The sequence below is a fragment of the Lactuca virosa genome, chromosome 2 (genome assembly GCF_052849685.1).
Source record: "Lactuca virosa cultivar CGN04683 chromosome 2, Lactuca_virosa_CGN04683_v6, whole genome shotgun sequence".
NCBI classification, from domain to species: Eukaryota; Viridiplantae; Streptophyta; class Magnoliopsida; order Asterales; family Asteraceae; genus Lactuca; species Lactuca virosa.
Genome location: NC_136427.1, coordinates 112,284,375 through 112,307,250, shown reverse-complemented (window position 1 = coordinate 112,307,250; position 22,876 = coordinate 112,284,375). Strand labels below are relative to the sequence as shown.

Here is a 22,876-nt window from a genome sequence, read left to right as displayed (position 1 = left end):
CAGGTCCTGTTCCTTGTTTGGTTGTGGACCTAGGGCAGACTCATTAAGTTCAACGCCCTATTGGACCTTAATTATACACAACTGGTATATGCCAAGTGATCTTAGGAGTGGATCAGGCGTGGAACAAAGATTACAAGATTACATTCGAGTCATTACTACTAAATTCATAAGTTTATTTATATAGACCTCTACTATGAATTGATTGCCACATTCAAAAAATCGGGAAATACTATACTTGGAAACTAATAACCTAGTTTTGCAACACTCCTACTATCAGTACTAGTAACATCAATGCGAATCAATTGCAGTAACAATAACATCGATCAAAATGGAACACACTGAAAAGAAACACAGGATGCACTATCACTCTAACGAACATTTCGTGTGAATACAGCTTAACACATGTTTTACCTAAAAAGATACTGTTGTCGTCATTCGATTTTGATTGGTATAGTCCTCACCTTCCCGATTAAATGGCTACGAAAGGACCCTTCACCTAACCCACTGAACATCGAAACCCTCGTCTCTCATAAACACAAATCCGACACGGACCTCCGGGTCATCTCTCGCTGCGAAACCCCAAAACACTCACCAGAGTAGTATTATACCTGCCGAAACCTTTCCACAAGTAATTCCAGAAGACCCTTCGGGAATGTCACGCATGCAGCAGATAAGGTTCAAGCACAAAAGCTTGGGACGAATACGGTTAGTCTATCACTACTAAGTGTATACGCGAGGATAATATATAATTAAGATTCTACGGACATTGGATGTGTGTTTCCGCCCTATTTCCTGTTCCTTGTCTGGTTGTGGACTTGGGGCAGAGTCACCCATCCAACTGTCTTACCAACCTTAATTACATACGACCTATATGCGCAAGTTAATGATAGATGGACCAGGTACGAGTCCTACCATGAACTTCGGGACAAGGCTACCCAAGAGTGCGAGTGAACGTTCTACCATCCGAATAAGTCTAGTCGCGTAAACCGAACCCATATGTTCCCTAACGATCTAATCAAACGAGAAATAATAAAGCAGGTCCTATGCAGCGCTCCGAGGAGAAGTTATCACTTATGACTTAGTACAAATTCGAGAAACGCTGAAAGCATCTCGAAAACACGACAAACCCTAGTCGTAAACTGCCCCTCTCCCCCGAATAAGTCTTATCTCCTATATAAAAACACAAGGTTTTTACTAGTAAATCTATGATGGCTAGTGTAAACTTTATGGTCATATATCATTAAGATTCTATGGACTTAAAATGTGTAATTCTGCCTTATTTCCTGTTCCTTGTTTGGTTATGGGCTTAAGGCGGGGTCACTCATCCGAACGCACTTGAAATCTTAATGATATACGACTAGTTTACACCAAGCGATTATAAAAGATCTGGTAGGACTTATATTGCAAATTTCATCACAAATTGTTGAAGCACTCGTAATGCTAGTACTCGCTAATTACATTATAAAATATTCGGAGTAGTAATACCAAGTATAAAGCGGAGAGCACAAAGGCATATTCATAGAATACACCATCACCCCGAAACAATCACTAATGGTTTTAATTCGACTTAACACCGGTTACAAATAAGATGTCCAAACGTCGTCAATTAACATAAGATGGCTTGGTCCTTACCATATCAATTCCATGTGCTACGAAAAGTACCCACATCTTCTCCCCAAACAATTCAAGTCCATGTCAAAACATTAATTTCGGGATGAAATTCTTTCTAACGGGGGGATGATGTGACAACCGTCAATTTCCGGTCAAGTCAAAGTCAAATAAAGTCAACAAGTCAAACCGGTCAACTCCGTTAACCCTTGTATATTAGGGTTTCTGTTATGTTTCCTATTGTACAACTCGCGATCTTAATACAAAGTATCACTTAGATTTTTCACGTGTTCGGAAATTCTAAAACCTAATCAGGGTAAGTGATGAAACTACCCGACAAAACATTATTCCATACCCCTCGAGGGCGTATAACATTCATAACGAGGCTTAACGGGATTTACGAACCTTGCGTTACGAAGCCAAACACTCAAAAAGGTCGCAAACGAAATCTCTCTCAATCTCTCTCTCGCTCTATCTCTCTCTATTTCAAATCTCTCCCAAATCTCTCTAAGTATGAGAAATCTCTCCAAGAATGTGAAATCTCCCCAAATCTCTCTCATAACTTCTTTTAACTTTTGATAATCATTCGGGTCATCCCGACACTTAACTTGGTGAAAAACCGCTCGAAACGGGAAGATTTCTTGAAAAATAGCCTTAAAGAACCGAAACCTTCCCTTAAGGGGCGAAGCCTCTCGGACCAAACTATGAAGGACCGAAACTGAAATCCTGAACCGAAGTGGCTTGAACCGAACCCGAAGCCTGCTGAGGACCAAACCCTCCGAACCGAACCCGAACCCCTCCCTTCGGACCGAACCTCCCCACTTCGCTTTCGGTCTATTTCGGACCATTTTGCCTTCGGGCTATTTCGCTCTTACTCACCTTCGGTCCATGGCAGCAAGGACCGAACCTCCGGCCCACATCCGAGAAGCTTCGCTGTAAGGCCCATTTCACCCGGTTTTCGACCACGAGATCGTTTTAGGCCCGTTTTTTCATGATTTTAACGCGAGATTTTCACCCAAACTTATATTTTGACATATAAGACCCCATATTTCCATAATCTAATCACATTTTGAGGGTAATCATTATCTAGGATTAAAAATATAGTGGGTAAGATATTTAGGTGGAGTGTTGACTTATTAACCTTTGGGCAAGGACACAAGTTACCTCCCATACCCACTCCATTACCATCCCCAGTCACTATTCCACCATACCTGGTCATTCCATCGTCCTTTTCCCACTCTTTCCAGCCAAGCACCTTGATCCAAGGATAGAAAAATCCTTATCTGTCCTCCCATTTCACTCACACTCCACCAAGAAGCAAAAACTCATTCTCTCTCATTATCCCTCTCTAATCTCGAAAATTCAAGGCTGATCACAAGTTCTTCATCTACTCCTAGTAAGTAATATCACTCCTCACATGATTATTTCTCTTCTTTCTACTCAAATCATAGGTATCTTACACAAACACCATCATATTTGTTGTTAGATCTTCGAATCTTCAAGCATCTTCTAAGTGTTCTTGAGTTGAACACATCTTTTCTTCATCATCCATCTACTGAAATCACTCAAGGTGAGTTCATACCCCTACATTTTTATGATTTCTTTCTGTTTTAGGGGGGAATACAAGTTAAAACATCATAATATAACTTAAACTCAAACTCCAGCTTTCATCAAGAAAGTTTAGTTCCATTCACGGACTGTTTTGAACATCTTAAACATTTTAGTTTTCAAAACTGTACAAGGTGCAAATAGTTCATATTTCTACCTTTAAAATGACTTCTTGCACATCTCCATACGATTTTTCTACAATTTATGGTGATTTTTACAAAACTGCCTATCATTTCAGAAACGAATTCGGACCAGTCTGTGAATATGAACGTTTTCACACAAGTTAAAGACTTCTAAAAATCATAATAAAAATTATCAATAAAATAGACATATTTTCTAAACTCTCAGAGTTTACGGATCAGAATTTCGACCTCTGATGATTTTTCTATAAATTTTCCAATAACAGGATCAGGAAAGTTAAAAACTATAAAATAGTTAACAATCGTATTTACACCTTGTAACTTGCTGAGCAAGGTGTGTAGTATTATTTGAATACATGTTGTTGATAGTACATATTATTTACCTTAGTTTAAAGGTATGAATCATATACAAAGGGTTACTACCACTACAAATAATTATAATAAACTATAATAAGTATAGTTAAGTCTATTATACACCACAAACAAATATGCTAAACTATAATAGGTATAGTTAGGTTGCATATACATTACAAACATTATGATAAACTATAATAGGTATAGTTTATGTTTCATTTACATTACGAACTCATTACAAAAGGTTTTCATTTCACAAAAAGGGGTACATTACAAAGTGCTGGGTTTTCATATAAATGGGGTACGAATACAAAGTACCGGGTTTATACAAAAAGGGATACATTACAAAGTACCGGGTCTTCATATAAATGGGGTACGAATACAAAGTACCGGGTTTATACAAAAAGGGGTACATTACAAAGTACCGGGTATTCATATGAATGGGGTACGGATACAAAGTACCAGGTTTATACAAAAAGGGGTACATTACAAAGTACCGGGCTTTCATATAAATGGGGTACGAATACAAAGTACCGGGTTATACAAAAAGGGGTACATTATAAAGTACCGGGTTTTCATATAAACGGGGTACGAATACAAAGTACCGGGTTTACACAAAATGGTTTTATGGTATTAAAACTACATATCATTTAGAATTGTTAGACTTCAGCTATAATTGCTAAGTGTATATGCTAGGGTTATATAAGAATCTAGTCACAATCGACTTAGAATTGGTGGTCCCGCCTTACTTCCTGTTCCTTGTTTGGTTGTGGACCTAGGCAGACCCATTATATTCGATGGTCTATTTAACTTAAATTTTATATAACTTATATACACTGGGTGATTATAGAAGGAATCTACGGGTCTTTCTAGGGTACATTATTGCATAACATAAGAGCTTTCATTTCACACTTAACAAAGAAAATATTGGATTTTCTGGAATCATACTCTATCGCTTTTACAAGGAAAACGACTTCTTTCTCAAGTAAAACTCTTATGAACTCACCCACTTAATTGTTGACACTTTTTCAAAACTACTTGTATTCTCAGGAAATCAGTGAAACGAGAAATCAACAACATCTTGAGGATGGGACGTTAAATCGTCAAACAGTTCATTTTGTCATCATAATGTAATTATTTTTGAAACATGTAAACATATACTATGGTGTAACCTTTTCAATTATATTTTATGATGGTTGTATTTACTTTGAGCACTATTATACTCGTTGTTGTGATACTATACATGAAGTCCTCCACCCACAGACGTTTCCGCCATCCTTGGTTTGGGGGTGTGACATTAAACAATACTTTTCAACTACTATGTACAGACAGGGGCCAGACATGAAACACCGGAGGGCATGACCATTTTGGCATTTAAGCTGTTCTGAAATCCAACAACCCTATGCGGCCCTTCAAACCAGATTCCCCGTACCGTGAGCAACTAAAAGGTATTATAATAACATTTTATATAATTTATAATACTTAGCACATTTATTGTTTATAGGTTCATAATAACGATAATGAACCTAAACATAAGTTATACTTAAAGTAGGGTAAGCATAACTCACTTACAAGAGGGTTTTAGCTAGGAGTCGGGCTCTGCGGGGCAAAACTTCGTCGATAAATCTTTCTAAAAAGATTCTTGTAGCGCTTCATCACTCAGCTTACTATACTAAAACTACCTAAAGAGAAGTCAAATCACGAGGGACCGAAATGCTCGGGGGATAAGAAGAGAAAGACTATTGAATCAAAAGAATGGTGCAAGAAATATTAGAGCCTAGAGCCTCTTATTTATAGTAATTGAATTTTCAAAAACCACCCTCTATAGTTACTTAAATGACCTTATAGTTATTTAAACGACTAAGCACCCATTTATAATATTGTTTTAAATAGATTTAGTGATATTTGTACTAAACTAATGTCGAAAGTACTCAACACTATTCTTATAACAACCGCATCGTCGATACCTTTCTAATGATATATATATATATATATATATATATATATATATATATATATATATATATATATATATATATATATATATACTTTATTTTAAAACGTAAATATGCTATTATAAATTATAACTCGTTCATACGAACTCCGTTTTTGATGTTCTTTATATCCATGCATAACTATCGACGAGATCTACAACTTTCGTTTACACTCCGTCGACTAATTTTAGCTTTATTTTCAGTCCATATTCTTATAAAAATTAAATGATTTTGCAAAAATCATAAGTCTCTCGTACACACTCCGTTTTTGGCATTCTTTTTCTCAAAATTCTTATTTTAAAGAGTACTATGATTTTCTTTTTGGTGGCTTTAGCTAAAAGTCAACCATTCTCTTCCTAGCTTTTTACGTCATACATTCATTGTGCACGGCTGATTTTTATATCTTATAAAAATCATATCTAATTTATATGGAGTCGGATTTCTACGAAATTTATATTTTCGGGATCGGGAAGACGTGTAATTTCTAATATATATATATATATATATATATATATATATATATATATATATAGGTTTTGGCACACTTATTTTTACGGTTTACCACTACTAAGAAACAACCCTTTAATGACACGCGAACAATGACACACCCTGATATACGATACACATTTTTTGTGTGATAAAAATAATGTCTGGTTTCTAAAATTTGAAGGAAAGAGGACACTCATTTGTGTGTTCCCTAAAATTAGTGTAAAAAAAAACACAGAGGGCGAATATGATAAAATGTGTCCTGTGTACGCATGTCGTTTTATATACTTTTTTTTTCATAAATAAGTGTTCTCTTCTTTAGAAGCTTACCGGGGAAATGAAATTCCCAAAAGTTTGAAAAGCTGCCATGTTCTCCTCTAGCTTCTTTCCATCGTTCTTCTCTCTCTCTCACAATCAAATACCAAAAAAACCCTCAATCGGAGAACCACGATGTCTCTCTCACCGTCACTGCTCTTTTCTCCCACAACAACATCGCACAATCACCAAATCTCCGATCTTCGACCGATGTATCCACCCATTCTCTGCCCCCACTCTAATTCGCTTAGTCAAATATCCAAAAACCCTCAATCAGAGAACCACGGTCGCTTCTCCTTTCTTCCACACCAGTCGACAGAAATCAAGGAGTCTCATGCCTAAAAATCTATATAGGGCCACAAAATCGACTATTGTTGGAACTAGGGTTCTGGTTCTTAGTGAAATCGAAGGTTTTTTGGTCACCAGGCCATGAAATTGAAATCAAAGGGATACAGTTGTTGGAACCATGACTATTGTTAGAACCAGGGTTTCGGTTCATAGACCCTCCATCTACTTCTCTCGATCTTCATATCCTCAATTAACGAGTCCTCTATGCTCGCCGCTATTAGCCATCGCCTACCTGTGAAGCCACCACCGGATGGAGACCGTCGCACCCCATAGCTACACCAGAAACCTTCAACCTCTTAGCTATAGGTTCGCTTTTCTTCTATTTTTTCCTGGTTTCCTAATATATTTCACAGAAATATATCTCTTGATTCAACGAACTCCATATGAGTATCATAGGCGGAGGCACATTTATCTCTGTTGCTCTGATTTCACTTCAAAATCTCAGTCTATAGCTTGTAGTTATTGACCCAATTTATCATGTAGTTGCATTGGGGAAAATCCAGCATGAAGCTGGGGAGAATCTTCGAATGTCATCTGAACTTGTTAAATGGAGATTTGACATATTGACGTTAAGACTTTATAACCATCTGAATGATTATGCTTTTACACAGGTATGGAGATTTGAAATTGCAATATCCAGACAATAGAGCTTTTGCACAACACTTTGAGAAAAAGTATGTTGGGAAAATCTTGGAATGTTATCTAAACTTGTTAAATGGGATCCCTGTTGTTAATGGTGGTTATTTACCGGAAAGAGTTACCTATCTTATTTTACAATATTGAAGCAATAGGTTTGTTTCATCTGATAATCTTCACACTTCTCTTATTTCTTCCTTTTTACTTTATTTTTTATTGGATCTACTCCATATTGTATCATTCAGTATTTCCAAGGCTGCTACATACAATCTGCTCCAAGCAAGACTTAATGTGGTTCTTTTTGAGATAATCTTTCCATTTATGTGCTTCAGTGACAACGATCAAAAGCTCTGGGAGGAAGATCCACATGAGTATGTCACAAAGGGTTATGGTGAGTCTTATATATATATATATATATATATATATATATATATATATATATATATATATATATTAACAACCCATAGTTTATTAGGTGCTCAACACTTTATTCTTACTGCAGATATTATTGAAGATTATAGTCCCAGGACTACAACACTATACTTTTTGATCAAGTTAGTGAAAAAGAGTGTGGAAAAATCCTTCAAAAAGTTATATTATTCATTCTAGAAATTTTTAAAAGGTATGTCTTCTTTAGCTACTATTTAGCATGTTTCCTACTTTCCTACACAAAAGACTTGAAAGTTTGTAATGGTGTATCTTATATCTGATACAAGGATGCAAGACTAGTTGAGATTAAGCCTTATAGACAAAAGGATGGTACACTTCTTGTTATTGGAACACTCTGTGATAAATTGATGCAAACTGAAGCTTATAAGTCGGTGCTCGAGCAAATGTTGGTACAACATGTTTTCCCAGAGTTTAGTAGTCTAATGGGCCATATCAGAGCAAAGGTAAATCTTTTTAGTTATTATCTCCTTTTTATTCTTTTATAGTTATGAACTTTTTTCTAAAAGATTATTTTTTTTAAGTTGCATGGGTTGCAGGAAAATATGCTCATATTTATTTTTCTGACCAAAATAATTTCTACAAAGTGTTGTTGCTGGGATAAGTGACTCGGAGCTTCCAATACGTGTTGACTCGGTTGTTTCATTGTGTTCTTTCGTTAAAGCATGTGAAGGTAATTAAACCACTATTTAAATACATTCCCTTTTTGTTGTAGTTTCTCTCCTTTGAACCGTAATATAATCTTATTCTGTAGATCTTGATGAAATGAAGCCAGTTCTTCCACAGCTCCTTTCTGGTGTTGTGTTGGCTCAAATTCCAAATTTTGTTTGTTGATTTTCTCTTACACATGGTTTATTTTTAGAGCTTTTTAAGGTTATGAATCAAGTTGAAAACATGGATCTGATTTCTACCCTTGAGAATATTGTTCATATATGTGAAGAGGAGATGGCACCCTATGTTGTTTGCTTATGCCAGAACCTAGTGATGATTTTTTTATTAAAGATTTTGTTATTATCAGCACTCTAACTTTTTTTAATCATTACACAGGCTGCTGCATTTTGGAAGTGTATGAACACAGCTGAAGAAGAAGATGAAGCTGATGATGATAGCGGTACTTTCGCAGTCGGATGCCTAAGTGCCATTAGTACTGTTCTTGATTCAGTAAGTACACTTCCTCAGGTAGTTTATGAGATGGCTTGACCCTTTTATAGGGTTTTTTAATGGTCTTGAAGTAGTCTTTATTGTTTGATATGTAGTTTCTACGGATATTGCTTTAATAGCTGTGTGTGTTAAGGGGCAACATTTTTTTGGTTATTTCCTTGCCTGATTTGTGATCTTAACTTTGTGGATGTGGAGTTATTATAAAAATATCACCTTTTATGCTTCTTGTATATAAGATGAGTGTATTGTTTACACCCTCCGTTACTTTTGGATCCCATGAAAACTAACAATTTCCACTTTTTAGATGACTACTGCCTCCCTCTGTCAATATGCACTTTTTTTTTTTATCTGGGGAGATCTTACTTATATGGATTAAATGGGTGGTATCATGGATATTTGAGATCTGGGAAGTGTAATGAATTTCAAATTTAAAATGCAATTGCTTCGTTTTGTTGTATTGTTGGATGGGTTTGTCCTATAAATTATAATGGACATAGTATCAGTTGTTTGCACAAAAGCCAGTCGGATGTGAAAGCCTCAAGGGTGTTGATTGCTACAAGATCTGAAGGAACAGAGGCACGTGAATTTCACAATCAGAATCAAGTATGTGATGAAATTTGTGAGCAAATCAAATCAGTGTTGGTTTGATGGTTTCTTTTTTTATTTGGTGGTTTTGGTTCACCTACTCAAACACTTACTTTACCTTTGTCTTTGTGTCGATGTAGTTTAACATACATAGGTTGGTATTTGAAGAATGACAGGGGATTAAAACAGTGGAAGAAGCTGAATCAGCACTATGTTAGTTAATAAAATGAGGTGCGATTACATTGTACACAAGTAACAAAGATCCAGATTTCCAAAATAGTTTGTGTTTTATGTTTGTCGTTATTTGGGTTAGGAAGATTTGTTTTTCTAGTTTGACTGTTGTTTAAAATAACAATTAAATGTGATTTATTTTGAATATTAGTATATTTATTATATGAAATGGATTGTTTTGTTATAGAAGTATTTTATTTTGTATTATGAGACTTCAAATGTGTTATTTAATTTGAAAATTAATAAATCTATCATATATATATATATATATATATATATATATATATATATATATATATATATATATAAACATTTAAAATTATGACACACAAAAATGTGTGTCATTTTTCTTTATTTAGGGGCTTTAATGATACGCAATGCGAATCGTAAACGCGTGTCGTCTTTTTTATGACAGGGCCTTCCTCGACACGCATTGTTTGTCGTAAGAGCACATCGTAAATGCACGTCGTAAGGTTACGCCACGCAAATGCGTGTCGTCGTCCTTTATGACAGGGCCTTCCTTGACATGCATTTGTGTGTCGTCTGTGGCTTTTACGACACGCAATACGTGTCATTAAAGGGTATTTTTCTAGTAGTGTACGGACAATCCGACTGATTTTTCTTATTTTATTATATTATAATAATCATGAAACACATAATATTCATATAATTCTTATTTATTACGTCAAATAGGTTACCATTGTTAACCCTAACTATTACTTTGGTTAAGATTATTTATCCTAGATAATCTTCTATAAAAAATCATTTTTAACGCTTATTATATCTTAATTGACTAGCCCGAATCTGCGGGTGTTACAGTTATCTCCCCTTTAGGATGATTACGTCCCGGAATCATCAGCAAAACAGGGCTTGTATAATGACCCTGTATGTTTCCTTTCCATCCTAGGTGGTATTCATAACTCTTATGTCCTTTCAAATGAGTATCTAACTCTAGGACTCTGTGACTGCTGGCGGTGCGCAGTCTTGCACCCGCTCTTTATCCTATGTTGGACTTTCAATCATAACCTTCGACTTACAAACTCGGTCCTTGTTGGAGATTCCTGCTTCTTCTTAAACATACTTAACTTAAGATAAGGTCTTTACTTCGATTATTGTAACAGCCAGATGGGCCATGTTCTAATGACCTCTCATCGTGTGATGCAACGATTAGACTAGGGTCTTTTTTTTAAGTCAGATTCCAGAATGGAATATACCTTCCTTCATGTTATAATATGGTATAATCACATTCTATCATGTAACACTTCTAGCTACAAGCTTCTTACTTTCACGGTGATTGCAATACTTCTATTGATTGCTTCGATTATCTTTCACTTCAATATTCTGGCTTAATTCGAATGCTACATTGAACTTGGTTCTCTGAACTACGTAACATACCTATCTTAGTTGGACTCGATTTCATATGACCACTAGGGTCAGAATAAGAATCATCTTTTTAGTCATTACCAAAACGATGGTAATGACAGACATGAACAAAACATAATCAATTACTAGCGCCTTGGTAACCTTGTGACTTTCCTTAATCCAAGTGTGAGTCCTGTGCTTCTTGTAGTATAGGCCTCTACTACCTTTCACACCTACTCATACTCATCCCCAGTATTGTCTCGCAGTTCTCCAAGTCACCATACAAGAATTTTACATAATCATTTAACACATCGGATAACATAACTAAGGTTTATATTATTTCTTGAAACGATTACATAATATTCAAGTTCACCCTACACTATACCTCTTATATTAGGCTACACCACATGGTACTATTTATGTGGCCACTTTATAACTCGCTCTTCGAATATATAAATCCTTACTCCTGATCCCTCGCATCGTCACCTGCTTCATCAAGGATCATCTGGAATGCTCTTGCCTTTGGCTTCGGCAACGTATTCGGCCACGCTGCTTCATTTTTCTTCGAGCAATCCTTTAACATATGCCCCTTGTCTCCACATCCGTAGCATACCTTATCATTAAACGTACAATCCTTGGAATAGTGACCGATCCTCCCACACTTATAACAAGTCTCTTCTCCATAGCATCTCCCATAGTGCTTCTTTTTGCACTTCTCACACCACTTTTCTTCATCGCTATCCCCATGCCTCTTGTTGTTGGGATCATACTTCGGGAACCTATTTTTCTTGTCGGATCTTGAAGATTCCTCAAACTTCATCTTCACGCTAACTTCAACCTTGTTGGTGGTTCTGCCTTTGATCATTTCTTTGACAGACTTAGCAACCCAGATGGTTTCCTCAAGAGTAGGTACCTGGCGTATTGGCACAGTGTACTCCCATGGTAGTCTCTTTGTGTACTTATCGATTTTTGTTAGCTCGTCAGGGACGATGCGCGAAGCAAACTCCATCTTGTCTGTGAAGGCATTAGTATACTCATTAATGGACATGTTGCCCTTTTACAATGTCAGAAACTGATTATCCAGCGCTAGCATGTTTTAGGTTGAGCAGAACTTGCGTTTAAGTGTACCAAGAATTCTGCCCATGTCAGTTGTAGTGGCTCATTGGGGCTCATGATCTTTCCCAAAGTGTTACACCTACGAACAGCTCCACCCCTAAACTGACGCACAACATAAGTGGTTTGTAGCTTGCCATTGCAACCAGATGTTATGAAAGCTAGTTCCATCTCAAAGATCCTGTCCATAACTCCGTCTGGATATTCTTTCCCAGTAAATGTTGATGGTTTGTAAGTCGTGAAGTCTTTATACTTGCATCCATTCCTTTCAATCCCTTCATCTTGGTTATTTCTTCTAACCACTGGCGGTTCAGCTTGGCTAACGGTTCTACTATAGTTTCCTTCTTCTGACTGTCCATCATTCAGTTCAGGTACTACAATTGGCACAGTAAGTTCATCCCTATTAAGAAACATTTGCCTCATCTCCTCCCTTTGTTCAGCAATCATATCCCATATCATTGTCTGGACTCCTGCCGTCATGATTGGCTCGGGTGCAGTTGCTACCTCTGGTGCACGCTCAATCACTTGTGGCTAAGGCTGCTGGTTACCATTTCCCAATCCGCTTCGATTTCTCACCATGTCGATCTATACACCAAATCAAGCGTTCGGTGTGAAGTGACGAGAATTAAGATTGGAAAGCTTTATTTGCGATGATGTATAAATCTATTTATCATTTCGAAAAGTTACATGTCAGTTCTAATACCGTAATTAAACGTTTAGAAATCTAAAGACATAAAGTTTTAAAATCCGGTCGGCAACAGACCATAGGTCCGATCAAACGATAATATCATAACGCATATAAGGCATATTATAGCATAAATCAATTAGCACATAAAAGCAATTTAGGCATCTCCGCTAAATAAGCTAGTGCGCATGTCTATTTAGGCATTCATCCTAAATACAACAGACACTCATCTCACAATCATCGCTTAGCATTCTACGTTTAAGTCTAGAAATTTCTTACAATTCCTAGTTCGCTTAAACTAATTCTTTGATATCAACTGTGACATCCCCAAATTCACGAACATTTTACAAATTTTATTTATGCTTATTTAAAAATTAGAGTTTCCATTTTAAAGAATAATATTGCGGAATTTATTCCCAGAAAACATGATCAAGATATTATCAAAGCATTTCCGAAGAAATGTATTTTGTTTATATTAAAACATTGGGATGTCATCGTCAATATAGAAACATAAGCAAAAACAGTCCTTACATTCATGTATACTAATGATTTACATCTCCTTTAATCTCTCAGTGTAATGTATCATCGTATCGACACCTGTGATACAAATAAACTGAGTGGGTCAGGTTATGTCACACCCCCAAACCGGAACGGCGGAAACTTCGGGGTGGATGACGTCATGTACAGTATCACAACAATTGCATAATAGTAATCAGAGTATAATAACCATGATATTGATAATGTATAGTTTTTACATCTGTGTTCAAATCAATGTATACTTGACACCAAAATGTATAGCAAAAACCAAAATATATGACTCTATGAAGCTCCATATTCTCAAAACCTGTGTGGGTACCTGTCTACCGATTCCCTGAGAATACAAGTGATTTTGAAAAGAGTGTCAACAATTAAGTTTGTGAGTTCATAAGCACGTTTGTATTTGAAATCTGTCATTTGTTCCTTCAAAAATGTAAGTGTGTTCTTCCTGAAAATCCTATATTTTTACTTATAAATGTATTGTAGTCTTAATACCATAAGACCAAAATGTATAAGTGTTGTTGTACTCTAAAATAGTATATCGTAGTTTTATTATTAAATAAAACCATATGAAAATGAATGTTTCTCTGAAATGTAAGTTTCTCTGTACTGGAAAATAGTATGTTGTAAGTATACTTGTATGAAACTCTGTAAATGTATGTGCCTGGATCCACCAGCTGTAATCTAAAATACTGTATTGTAGTTTTATTATTTAATAAAACTATATGAAGTTGTTTATGTATTCGTACACTAATCGTATTGTTCAATACCAAATTGTGAGTTATCATAACCATGCTCGATGACCTAAGATGGCTTGAACATGATGTTCTTTAGGCATCAGAATTGGTACAACATTTGTCACCCCAGGCCTGCCGGGCTAACTGTAGCTAACAGTTAAGGTGCGGGGTTGTGACAACCTGAAATTTCTATCTTGTGAAGTCAGACTTGTTTCTGTTACCTTTTAACCGTGCTAAGGGCTATTCTGTGAGTTTTTAAGCCTTGTACACTTAGGACTTGATGCTATGATGTGTGAGTAACGAATCTATGACTTTCAAATTGAGCCAAGAACATTCATCAAGGGTGTTCACAGCCCAAACTAGGGTTTACGGCTGTAAACCCATGTTGGCCGTGAACCCCTCATCATAAGTATAGATTTCCTTCATTATTTCTTCATTTCTCACATCTTTCAATCAAGAACACTCAAACTCTCTCAAGTATCATCAAGGTAATCCATCCTTTCTCTTCAAAAACGTAAGTGATTCGTCCCTTTTACTAGTTAATCTTCTTGATCATATGAATCACATCCTTGAATTCATCACTTTTCCTTCAAGATCTTCAAGTCTTCATCTTTTCACCAAGAACACACACACTTGTTCTTGGGCCATAAACACCTTCAAGACTTCCATTAAGTAAGTATCCTTTCTATATACTTATTATCCATTAGGAGCTCTTGAATCCCCATGAAACAAACACCTTTTAAGCATCATTTAAGCATGATCTTCAAGAGTTCACGACTGTGAACCTCTCATGTGGCCGTGAACCCTTCAAGTGATCTTGTTAGGGCCGTAAACCCTTCTTAGTTCATGTGGTGGCCGTGAACCCTTCAACCCATGGCCGTAAACCCTTCTTAGACCAAGCTTTGGCCGTAAACACTTAAGCATTCTTGGCCGTAAACACTTAAGCATTCTTGGCCGTGAACACATCCTTGTGTGGCCGTGAACTCCTTTCATAAAATCATATGTGATTGTAACACTTCATTTCAAGTGTTTCCTAGTACCTAAGGTTGTTCCCTTACATGATTAGTTGTTATATACACTAATTGTATGCCAATATATGTGATTATATGTCTAATAGGATCCAATTGTGCTTCGGGACTCCTTTTGTGATCTCAAGCATCCTATATCTATCTTCCATTCGAATCACTCACTACATGTGAGTTCATACCCCTAAACTTATCTTATAAATGATTTTAAATGCTTTTATGGGGGGGGGGGATACAAGTAGAAAACCATATAGTTGTATAATCAATCACATGTGATTTATAACTATCAAAACAAGAGATTCCTTATACTTCAAAACTGTGTTACCAAACAAACTGTTTCAAATTCTTTTATAAACTGACATTAAGTCATCAATAATCATTCAAATGGTTAAAACTCTTTTTATATGATAAACTATTTATCTTTTTACAAAACTCTTTTAAACTTATAATTGTCAAAATCATGTCTATATAGATATAGTTATATAAATAAGGTTGAAAGGGCTTAGGACTGATAACTCGCTTTATTTTCGGTTCCTTGTTTGGTTGTGGACTTAGGGTATCTGTTGTTTTTCCAAGTGTTGTTTAAATCTTAGTTATATATTATGTATATGTATGTAGATATAAAAGTTCTTCCAATCAGTTCAATACCTATGGGTAGCAAAGGTGTACAAACATGATCAGTCATTCAACTGCATAGCTTACTAGTAAACTATAATAGGTATAGTTTAGGGGATTACTACTTATTATTTCTAGAACAATGGAACTTACAAGAGTCAGTTCATACATGAATCAATTCATACATGAGTCAGTTCAAACATACAATAACTAGAACAAAAAGGAACATACAATAACTAGAACAGAAAGGAGCATACAATAACTAGAACAGAAAGGAACATAGACAAACAAGAACAGAAAGGAACATACAATAACAAGAGCAGAAATGAACATACATCCTTTTACAAGAACAAGATAACTTTAATGTGAAACCACTACTTCACGGCTTAGCAATACACTTGTTAGGTCGCGTTTTGTAACCAAAGTCTCCTGGAGGGAGAGTGGGCATTGTGTGTATAGATCTATACGGGACTGATAATCCCGCATCCTGACTGTTCGGTACAGTTTGGCCGGCAGGCCAAGGGGTGACAAATGTCACATCAGTTTCGACGCCAGTAGGTCGTCGTGTTAAACACTCGTCAATCAGTATGGTTATAACCACATCACATTTTAACGTTAATTAAACAAATTGGTTTTAAGGTAGTTAATGCTTCAGTAGTTACTTATTACAACATTACTGTACACTGTCATTTTCCCATTACATTCATATAGTGATCTTCTCACATAAAAGGTAAACTATTTTCTGGTAATAATAGTCATATACTTGGGAAAACACTCACTTTTACAAAAGAACAAACATACAGAACAGTCGGGTCTTGGTAGAAGACTACTCTCCATTTTAGTAGAAAATATAGGATTTTCTAGGAAATATACAAACTTTACGTCAAACATTTACAAACTTTACATCAAACATTTACAAACTTTACATCAAACACTTACAAACATTTTCTTCAAACTTATACAAACATTTGACACTAAAATACTTATGAACTCACCAGCTTTAATGCCGATCTACTCTTTCAAAATAACTTGTATTCTCAGGTCACCAGTAGAAAGGTACACTGGACCAGGTTTTTGAGAAGACGGAGCGTGTTCAAGACTCGTCTTTTATTTTGATGTATATATTTTTGGTGTCTTACAAATACATTCAGAACACACTTGTATTAACTATATTATTAATGCAATGGATGATGTTGTTGCTTGTTTTACTATTGTGCATTGTTATGATACTGAACATGACGCCCTCCGCCCTCAAACATTTCCGTCGTTTTGGTTTGGGGGTGTGACAGATTGGTATCAGAGCTTTGTTTATTGTGAATTGAGTATATCAACCCATAAAAGATATACAACTATAAACACATCGGGATTAAAATACTATGACCAAGAGTTTATACTTTTAAATAATAAAATATTTAACTAAAGTATACATACAATCATTCATACTAGGATCAGTGTCATACTAGAACATAACAAAAGTATTGCGATTGTTGGACAACACAATTGGGCTTGGGGACATATAATCAGATCTGGGAGTGATATAGCCTGATCAACTATATCTTTCCGAGAAGTGATTAGCATGTGCCTAGGAATGGTTGTGGTGTTGCAGCAAGTCTAAAAACTTACCAACACTACTACAATGAAAACTTTAGAACATAACATAAACTTAAAATACTATAGGAGTATATTGTGTTACTATAATTACTTATTTGAGAACTAAAAGGTCTTTATTAGTAGGTCAATAATTGGTGAGTGGATACGCTAAGGTTATATGTGACTAGGGTGTCATAGACTTAGAATTTGTGATCTTTGCTTTACTTCTTGTTCCTTGTTTGGTTGTGGACTTAGAGTTCAGGTTACTTATTCGAAGGTCTATTCTGTTTTGGTTACATATGACTGGTATGCACTACGCAAGTATTGAAGTAACCGGTAACGATCATCTTATAATTATCTTAAGTAGTACGTCTATTAACTATCTTTTTTGTCCCTATTCTAGCGTAGAGAACATGGCTGGATTCCATCTCCCCGGCGACCCTTACTTTCCCAACCAAGGAAATGGTGGCTGGCTCGATGCAGAGCCAGAAGAGAATCATGCAATTCCTTTAGATGATGACTTCGCAGAAAACTTCCTAGAGGATTCTGACTCCGAGCCAGAAGTCAATGATCTACCCCTAGTGGCTCCAATCCTAAATCCTAACCCTCATCCGGCTTTTCAAGGCCTGACGCCTCTATGGGCGGAGAACTTGGGTAGATGGAGTCAAGAACAGGGTCAACCCTTACCATACAACAGGGACAAAAGCTTCTACAATCTGAGCGAGGGAGGCTCAGCAGACAGAATCCTTCCCATCTTGGTTCGCCAAGTGGCTCGAAATGTTGAGCTAGGAACGACAGCCATTCAACAAACCGTGGAGCTTGATGCGGAAACAAACGCCAATACGGATCGTATTCGTAATCTTGAATTTGCTCATGGGAGAGCTATGAGAGCTAACGAGGTTCTGCAGCAAGATCTAGCTGCAACTCGAGTTGAAGTCATAGAGCTCCGAGCACGCCAGACTGTGTATGAACGACATCTTCTTGATGTGGAGCGTCAACTGGCTGAATTAAGGGTTCATCTGAGGGGTGTCCAATGCCAGTAGGAGATGCTCTACTCATCCTTTCTTTTGGTTTAAGGAATAGCCTTCTTATCTATGCTCTAAGTAGCATTTTTCCCTGTAAATATTCCTGTACTGAAAGTACTGTTTCACTAGGTCTTTATGCTGTCAAAATTTTCTCATTCTGGTTTGATGTAAGACCTACTCCTAGGTCATTTTTCCTGAACTTGTTACATCTTTAATACCAGTGATATTTACTAACATCAATAAATCAGATCACGAAATCTCAATTGAGAGTGATTATTTATCAAAATTCATAAGTCTATTTTATGTAGACTCTATTATGAGCTACTTTCAAATCTTTTCGAAAGTTGGAACATGATATCCTCCAACCAAAGATAAATTAGTTCGAATGACACCCGCCTTATGACCATTCTGAAAACTTACTTCTACTCCTTACCAGGACTGCATCATATGGATGTAGGTCGAATCATCGTGGACATTATAACAAAACGAAAAAGTTACAATCACATAAAGGATTAGGATATATCTGGATCCAACCATAAACACTCACGAACTCATTTTCTTATCATGTAACAGAATCATGCCTCCGAAGAAACAAAACCAAACCGCTGGCAAAATACCAATCCTTCAGATAGATACAGCTACTTTTCAAGCTGCAGTCTCAGCTGCCGTAACAGCTGTCATGACTCATCTTAACGCTAACAACGCAAATGGTAGTGGCGTTGTTATCGGAAATCCCAATCAAGGTAATAACCAAGTACAACAACGAGTGCCTACTCACAACGACACTTCGAACCTCCAAATGAAGAGCAAGAAACTAATGTTCTGGGATAAGAAGAAGGGCAAATCACCTCAAAAGTTAGCCAAGAGACAACAACCAGTGGTAGCCTCTGCGGCCACAACATCTGTTACTCCTACTACTGTTTCTACTAATATCCCGGTTACCCCTACACCAGCAAGGCAGTATGCTGGAAATCTACCGAAGTGCAAAGAGTGCAGCTTCCATCACCAAGGAGTCTGCCGAGTGATGCATTGCAGGAACTGCAACAGAAACGGGCACACTACCCGTTTTTGCAGAATTCCGATCCGGCACATTACTTCAACCACTAATGTTGGAACCAGTCCAATATGCCACCTTTGTGGAGAAATAGGACATTTCAAAAGGGACTGTCCAACAGAGAAGAATAGCGGGGAAGCAGGAGAAGCTTGACCCCAGAATATGGGGAAGCATCAAAGAACCCTGCTATAATTTTGATACGCTTCCAAGCCCCTTTAATTAATTATACATGATTGGTGTACACCAAATGGTTATAGAGAGACCTAGTAGGAGTCATTTCATGAAAGTTCATTGTTTCAAATTATCAGAACCCTCGTTTAGTTGTGTTTGTTAATTTTGATAAAATAGGGTTCGTAGTAATCATACCAAGGTTAGTTCATCGTCCTCGTAATCATTTCTTCTTCCAATTAACATAATACCTGATTCATCAAGAAGTTCAGACATCATCATCCGACGTGGTTTGGCTTGGTCCTTACCATGCAAAATTTTTTTGTTGTGTAAAAAGAACTCTTCCCTTAATCAACTGTCTAATGAAATTCTTCCGATCCACAACGCAAACCCTTATATCATCTCTCACTTCAGAACTTCAGAAGTACCCATGCGAGGGGTACCACGCTCGTCTAACTTACACATTGATAATAAAATTGAAGCAAAAAACACCAAAGAAGTCTCAGAAGTCAGTAACCACCCGAAGCATACCCAGTAGATCTACGAGAAAGACCACTCGTACCGCAAACTAAGTTTAAGAATAGAGACTAAGAACTCATTAGGTTAATCAATCGTTGCTAAGTGTATATGCAAGAGTGGTATATAATTTAGACTTAACCAGATTTAGGATGTGTGATTCCGCCCTATCTCCTGTTCCTTGTCTGGTTGTGGACTTGGGGCAGAGCCACCCATCTGAACGTTTTTTCAATATAAATTATATACGACTTGTATACATGAGGTGATGGTGGATGACCTAAGTATGAGTCTTATCATGAAATTTAGAGCTAAAGCCCGCAGGCTCACTACAAACCACCGGAGATACCTGAGAGGAAGTTGTAGCGGATTACAAAGAGATTCATAATCAAGTTAACCAAGGAAACATGTGGACTTGATTGCCATTTTGGGTGATCATCATCAGATCAGCCAAATCCGCACCCTTCCTACAATCTTAATGAATCAGGAAAAATAGAGAAGTTAACTAGGACGTGAGTCCGAGAAATTAGTTAGACTGCACGGTGTTCCAATATATGTTATCTCAGTTTGAGATAGTTGAATCATCTCCCAGTTCAGGCAGTCACTTCAGAAATTTCTAGAAACTAGGCCAGTCATGATGCATAGCCTACCATATTTAAAACCAACAGACAGAATGAGAGAACGATTCAATCATTAGAAGTTGTGCGGAGAACTTATGTGATAGACTTTGGAAGAACAAGAATACCCATTTATCAACTAGTCGAGTCCTTGACCATGCTTGCACTTAAAGTTGCTCAATTTGAAACCCGCTTTGGTTGCAAGTATAGATCCTCTCTGCACTGGATTAAAGTAGGCGACACGCAACTAGCTAGAGGTCCAATTTCCAGACGGCACCTTCGCTGGTCCGGAATTCATCCGAGAAACTACCGAGAAGAGAGTACAAATCCAAGGGTGACGTGAAGCTCCCAGGGTCAGGCAGAAAAGCTAACGCCTTCGATAAGAGAAAACCCTTGGAAATTCCAGGTTGGTGACCTCGTCAGGTGAAGGTCTCATCCGGAGGGGCAAAATATGCTTCGGAAAGCGTGGAATGCTAAATCAAAGGTACGTAAGATCATTTGAGATTCTTACTAGAGTTGATCCAGTAGCTTATAGACCCCGAATACCTCGGAAATCCAATAACATACACCCTACTTTCCACGTCTCTAACTTGAAGACTGGTCGTCCGACGAGACTTTTGTTATCCCACTCGATTTGATCGAGGTAAGCGAGAACCTCAACTTTGTGGAAGAATCCATAGAAATCCTAAACAACAAAGTCGTTAGGACTAATCAGATCCCTATCCCGATAAGTGAAGGACCGCTTAAAATGCATAGCAAGGACCTGAATTCACTTAGGAGCGCGAGGATCAAATGAAACTGAAATATCCTTATCTTTTCCCTTAGTTTATCTATAATTGATTAAAATCTAATTTCGGGACGAAATTCCCTTTAACGGGGGGATGATGTGACAACCCGAAATTTCTATCTTGTGAAGTCAGACTTGTATCTGTTACCTTTTAGCCATGCTAAGGGTTATTCTGTGAGTTTTTAAGCCTCATACACTTAGGACTTGATGCTATGATGTGTGAGTAACAAATCTATGACTTTCAAATTGAGCCAAGAACATTCATCAAGGGTGTTCACGGCCCAAACTAGGGTTTACGGCCATAAACCCATGTTGGCCGTGAACCCCTCATCATAAGTATAGATTTCCTTCATTATTTCTTCAATTCTCACATCTTTCAATCAAGAACACTCAAACTCTCTCAAGTATCATCAAGGGAATCCATCCTTTCTCTTCAAAAACGTATGTGATTCATCCCTTTTACTAGTTAATCTTCTTGATCATATGAATCACATCCTTGAATTCATCACTTTTCCTTCAAGATCTTCAAGTCTTCATCTTTTCACCAAGAACACCAAGAACACACACACTTGTTCTTGGGCCGTAAACACCTTCAAGACTTCCATTAAGTAAGTATCCTTTCCATATACTTATTATCCATTAGGAGCTCTTGAATCCCCATGAGACAAGCACCTTTTAAGCATCATTTAAGCATCATCTTCAAGTGTTCACGGCCGTGAACCCTTCAAGTGATATTGTTAGGGCCGTAAACCCTTCTTAGTTCATGTGGTGGCCGTGAACCCTTCAACCCATGGCCGTAAACCCTTCTTAGACCAAGCTTTGGCCGTAAACACTTAAGCATTCTTGGCCGTGAACACTCCTTGGCCGTGAACACATCCTTGTGTGGCTGTGAACTCCTTTCAAACAATCATATGTGATTGTAACACTTCATTTCAAGTGTTTCCTAGTACCTAAGGTTGTTCCCTTACATGATTAGTTGTTATATACACTAATTGTATGCCAATATATGTGATTATATGTCTAATAGGATCCAATTGTGCTTCGGGACTCCTTTTGTGATCTCAAGCATCCTATATCTATCTTTCCTAAACTTATCTTTTAAATGATTTTAAATGCTTTTATGGAGGGGGGGGGG

General features: G+C 37.0%; 1 long non-coding RNA gene across 8 annotated transcripts; it reads left to right on the top strand.

Moving 5' to 3' along the window:
• Positions 1-6,497: 6,497 nt before the first annotated feature.
• Positions 6,498-10,080, top strand: LOC145159371 (uncharacterized). 8 transcript variants are annotated; one of them, XR_013737667.1, is made up of 8 exons: positions 6,498-7,159; positions 7,337-7,644; positions 7,735-7,880; positions 7,992-8,111; positions 8,206-8,382; positions 8,461-9,097; positions 9,402-9,700; positions 9,823-10,080. It is a non-coding gene; the product is annotated as an uncharacterized LOC145159371 (long non-coding RNA). The 8 variants fall into 8 exon arrangements; XR_013737663.1 differs by having other exon boundaries at positions 8,461-8,609; positions 8,691-9,700; positions 9,823-10,079; XR_013737664.1 differs by having other exon boundaries at positions 8,461-8,609; positions 8,984-9,700; positions 9,823-10,078.
• Positions 10,081-22,876: the final 12,796 nt, after the last annotated feature.